The sequence below is a fragment of the Hylaeus anthracinus genome, unplaced genomic scaffold (assembly GCF_026225885.1).
Source record: "Hylaeus anthracinus isolate JK02 unplaced genomic scaffold, UHH_iyHylAnth1.0_haploid 11994, whole genome shotgun sequence".
NCBI classification, from domain to species: Eukaryota; Metazoa; Arthropoda; class Insecta; order Hymenoptera; family Colletidae; genus Hylaeus; species Hylaeus anthracinus.
The window spans coordinates 14,612,220-14,617,748 of record NW_026534341.1 but is presented as its reverse complement, the minus strand read 5'-3'; the positions used below and the strand labels follow the sequence as shown (position 1 = coordinate 14,617,748).

At 32.3% G+C, this 5,529-nt stretch overlaps 1 protein-coding gene across 4 annotated transcripts in view; it reads left to right on the top strand.

Moving 5' to 3' along the window:
* The window catches only part of LOC128888581 (slit homolog 3 protein), a 362,389-nt gene that overhangs the window by 90,947 nt on the left and 265,913 nt on the right, over positions 1 to 5,529 (top strand). The gene's annotated exons all lie outside the window — the stretch shown is intronic.

Genomic DNA, 5,529 nt, shown 5'->3' with positions numbered 1-5,529 from the left:
TTAACGCATAACTTTCGGGAAACGCAACGCGTACATACTATTATATTTACATATTTACACACTTATATATTTATCCGCGGTGCGGCGCTGCCAGCAAAGTGAGAGTGACGTGACGACGTTGATTTGAAGGAGGGAATGTGTTTTCTTTCTCATTATTGAATTTAACAAACTACCGTCAAATGCCTGGTTTGTGTTTGATTAGAACGAATTCGGGATGGTAAACCATCTCGAACACATTCCTGCCAACGAAATCAAGAAAAATAAAAATCAAATTGTCGGCACGTAACAATGTAATTCAATTAATTGATTTTTGTTACATACATGCTAGCATTCATTTCGAACAGTTTCCATCTTCGTAAGCTTATTATTGGGTTGATTCATTGTTATTGTAGGTTATTTATAACCTATACTGTAAAAAGTCTCAGTAAACAAATATGTAAACAAATCATTTATATTATGTATGTACATTCTTAAAAGTTTTCGAAATGGTGAAACGGTGAAATATTCTTCCTTTGAGTTCACAAATAGCAGAGTATGTATATACTTTATAGCATACATACGAAGAATTAAAAGCATAGAATGAGAACTTGACAAGCCTGAAGCCTTTCAACATTGCAAAATGAAAGAAACGACGAAAATCATGTGTGAAAGTACAGGACAAAGAATTCAAAACATAGAATGAAGACAACAAACCTGAAGCACTTTAAACGCTGCGAAATGAATGAAACGACGAAAATCATAAGTAAAAATTCACGACACACCTTAGTTTGAATTTCACTGATAACATTGGATTTTTCTATCGGCGTTTGAAGATCATTTAACGGTATTGACCACGTTTTGAAGCTTCTACGATGAATCAAAGTCGGCAATGTCGAGGAAAACACCCGGCGAAACGATTTATCAAGCTCTCGACCAGTTCCATTTGCATCCAGTTGACCCTACACGACCAATTCTAGCAGTGGTGACCTAAGCGCTGTCGATCGCCGATTCTGATAACGCCACGTGGCTAAAAGGCACGAACACCCTTCTTCTGGAAACAGTTTGTCAGGACGGCATTAGCGACGCTACGGTTAATCGACATCAAACGACCAAGCAAACAGTGCCGATGTCGCGAGTCACTTTTTCTAACGAAGAGGAAGGACGACGTATCACCGAGAAAACTTGTTATCCTGTTTTATTGAGCAAGGCTGAAATATTTAATAAATGATTGGTTACAGACACACTGAAAGTAGTGGCCAGAAAGATAGCAACTTTGAAATATTATGGGTGTATTCTTTTATTTTGAATTTTAAATATTTCATTAAAATATCTAGAATATAAAGGACAGTAAAATATTTAATTATAAAATTTAAAATATAAAGGATTTTAGAGAAAGTCTATTTTTTAATCCATAATAAAAGAATAACCCTCTACTGTTTTGTATTCAATCAGTTTGATAGAATTTTGAATTTGTTCAATATTATTTAGTAAAAATATTTAAATTATAAAGAACAAAATATTTTTACTAAATTATATTAAAAAATTGAAAATGTTCTATCAAACTGACTGAATACAAACCTTTAGAGGGATATTCCTTCATTTTGAATTTTAAAAGATATATTTATTCTATAATTCTGTTACTTAAGAACTTCAAAATATTTTGTCAATTTCTATATTTTCGAAAGAAAAGTGCTCTACCTAAAAAGTGTTAATATTTTAGGATCTTCTTTCTTTCTTTTCTTCCCTCCTTCTTCTGTTTGCCTGATAAATAAGAACAAGTAGTAATTAACGATGGTGGTTTTATTATTGATTAAAATCTATTATGTAATAATATTTTCAAACAATCAAGTCTTTTCTTGAAATATTAGTCATTTTGAATACCTATTTCGCGATAACAGTTCGTTTATCTAAAAATTTGTTTGCCATTTGGAAATAAAAAGTCGTGTTACTGTTAGATGTGAAACGTACCAGTAACGTTAATAACCATTTAACGAAGCATGTAACGTCGTCGTCTTATTTTCAACCATTCCATAAACGTTCATTATGTAAACACAAAACAGCTGGACGTTTGATAAAAAAATCCGTTACGACCCCATAGTAACATTACCTGCGGTACTCCTTTAATATGACCTCATCAAATTATCATATTTTCGACATGATAAAATCTCTCGATGACAAACAAAATTCAGCGGCTATCAAGAAATCGCTTTCGAATACATTTAACCGAGAAAACTAGAGGTTCATGTAAATGAGAACGACGAACTGCGTACAAAATGGCAATTTTCTACAGAACAATGGACATCGCGTGGCAAATTAATCCCATGTTTACAGGGCTTCGTTAGCCCGGAACTCATTAGCGGTAATAACATTTAAAACCTTTTTACAAGGTTTTCACTTGAGAAATTAAGCACAGGGGCGATTAAGCGCGAATGGCGTAAATCAAATTTAAATTTCAAATCATCGTGACAGCTTGAACGGAACTCATCAGCTCCTAGTCGGATTGCAGAGAACGATCGACGGGAGCGAATGAACTAATCCGAAACGGTTCCTGTCGATGAAATAGTGTACACTCCAAGACAAAATCATACAGCACGTATACACTTCATAGTATTGTAGGATTGATTCATAAGTAACTTTCGTATCAGATAACAAATAATCATTCCTTTGGGAAAGCCCCTGTAGATAGCAATTTTTAATTTTGAATTTTAAAAGATATATTTATTCTATAATTCTGTTACTTAAGATCTTCAAAATATTTTGTCAATTTCTATATTTTCGAAAGAAAAGTGCTCTACCTAAAAAGTGTTAATATTTTAGGATCTTCTTTCCTGATAAATAAGAATAAGTAGTAATCAACGATGGTGGTTTTATTATTGATTAAAATCTATTATTTATAGCACTCTATTCTAATGTTATAAATAGGTAAAATTTATTTATTTATTATACCGATTTTAAACATTTAGTCAGTAATAGAAAGCTACACTATCCCAGAGTAACATAACATAGGCTATGTTTTATTGTAATAAAAATACGTTTTCAATTTCTAATTTAAAAATTTGTAATGTAGTAGTGTCTCTCTCTCTCTCTCTCCGAATAAAACAAACAATCATATGCTATATATATATATTTAATATATTTAAAGAGGTTGAATATACACTGGGTGAGGCGCCTAAAACCGGCCACCGGAATAATTAGACTGCTATTGATGATAGGAAAAAATGCATCAGGCCAAAATTATTTGGCATTAAGGCACTACAGTAATTATTGCACCTACGTGAATAAGAATAGTTATCCACGCGGGTGAAACCATGGGGGGGGGGGCAGGTAATGTAATAATATATGTTTAAATAAATTGTGAGTTAAAACACGGAAATTATTTATAATTATATTTGGTGGCTTTATTTGAAATTGAAGGTATTTATAGAAAGTTTTGAGAACATCCTCCTTCGAAAACTTTTGAGAGTGTCGATAATAAAAGTGATTTTATGACTAACTCGTTAATTCTTTTATTATTTCTATCCAAAACCATAAAGGATTTGTTTAAAAGGTTTCCTTCGAGTGACACAATAAAGCTTTCTAGTACAGTATATCAAATATATTATTCATAGATGTATCTGCCTGCTTCTGATCATAAACTATGTTCTTAAAATTTGTTTAAAATGCTTTCTTCGGATAAAATAATAAATCTCCCTAGTGGAGTATGTCTAAACCGTTACACGTAGATTTATCTATCTGCCTCTGTTCATAAACCATGCTCCTAAGCCTGCAGGTTCTCTTAGTTATAGACCAATTATCCGAGGAAGTTCGTTGAGCCAGAAACAATAGTGTCATAAGTTTTCGCTGCAATTTCACTCGGAAAATTTCGAAAATAGTTATAAACGGGGTCCATTACACATGTTCCTTATTTCATCAGAACTTGTCATCGTGAGTTTGCATTCCCTTTCGTGCAATATGAAAAATAGCTATTCCTGGGAGCTACTCACAATGTCAAAATTATCTCCTAATCAAGCTGAAAGCACTAACGGAGGTAGATAGATGGAATGGTTATCGAAATGTTATCGATGTTAATAAGAACTTCTTGCTATCTACGAACGAAATTTAATCAAATTGAAACACGAATGTTTATATTGGTATTCACAAGGATAATATTCCCTTCTGATTCTGATGGAATTTTGGCAAGTTTGTGTTGGAATGATTGAGTATGAAGGATATGTATTTTTTTAGGCAGGGTAATTCAATTTTAAATGATGAAAGTACCCTATAGCTAAATTTGTCAGAGCTTCTACTTAGAGTCTTATAAGGCAAACTTTTGTTTAACACATTCATTTGCTAGTACTGGCAAAAAGTTACAATGAGGCCAGAATTTTGATTGAAGGGGTAATACCACTCTAGAGGCTGAAAAAAAGGCCTAACTTTGATAATTAATTTTGAAGCTATCGCAAAAAGAATAGGGTTTCTTGTTATACAGTTTATTTAACACACATCGAAATATAAACAGAAATTGTTGTATTATAATTTTACTACAAAATGGCGGCGACGAAGCGAGTCTTTAAAATCAACTTTTTTTAAAAGGCCTTCACAGGAGGACGGTTTTCTTGTTGCGTATAACATTTGGAACAAAGAACCAACAAATTTTAAAATATATATGCTGTTGGCTATACAAGTGAGTAGGGTTTTTTTTAAATCAAATATTGTAGAAATAGCGCACTAACCCATTTTTTGACCAAAAAATAAATAATAAATTGTTAACAAAAGTAAAAGTTTACATTAAAAAAACAAAACCCTACGTACTTCTATAGCCAACAGTATATATGTTATGAAATTTGTTGGTTTTTTGTTCCAAATGTTATACACAACGAGAAAACCGCCCTCTCGTGAAGGTGTTTTAAAAAAATATTTTGTACTAAAATTATAATGTAACAATTTTTGTTTATACTACAATATATGTTAAATAAACCCTGTAAAAATAAATCCTATTCCTTTTACGATAGTCTCAAAATTAATTATCAAAGTTAGGCCTTTTTTTCAGCTTCTGGAGTGGTGTTATCCTTTAAGACAATTGGAAGCTGCATAATCGGATATTTGTCGTAGTACTTAGTCTAGTAACCCCATGAAATTCGCGAATCCTATTCAGATTTATTTTCAAAACATTTCATCTTCAAAAATAATTTGTTCAATTACCCAATAACAATCCTTGTCACCCATGTATGGTGATCAAAGTGTTAAAATAGCGAAAGTACATGGAAAAATGAAATTACTTGACAATGAATGTCACTGATAAATAAATGTAAGCCTCTACTAGATAAATTCTCCCAATCTTAATTTAGAGTTATTCAATGACTAGAAATTTATCCCTCTATGAGCCCATATATAGTAACTTTCAGGTTACATACTAACACATCGAAATTTTGCCAAATAATTTTAGTTTTTCCACAAGATGACGTATAAGTCTTGATTGTACAGGGTGTCCCAGAATTAGTGTAAGAACCGGAAATGAGGGGGTGCTGAGATGATTCTGAACCACAATTTCCTTTGCAAAAGTGTCGGATG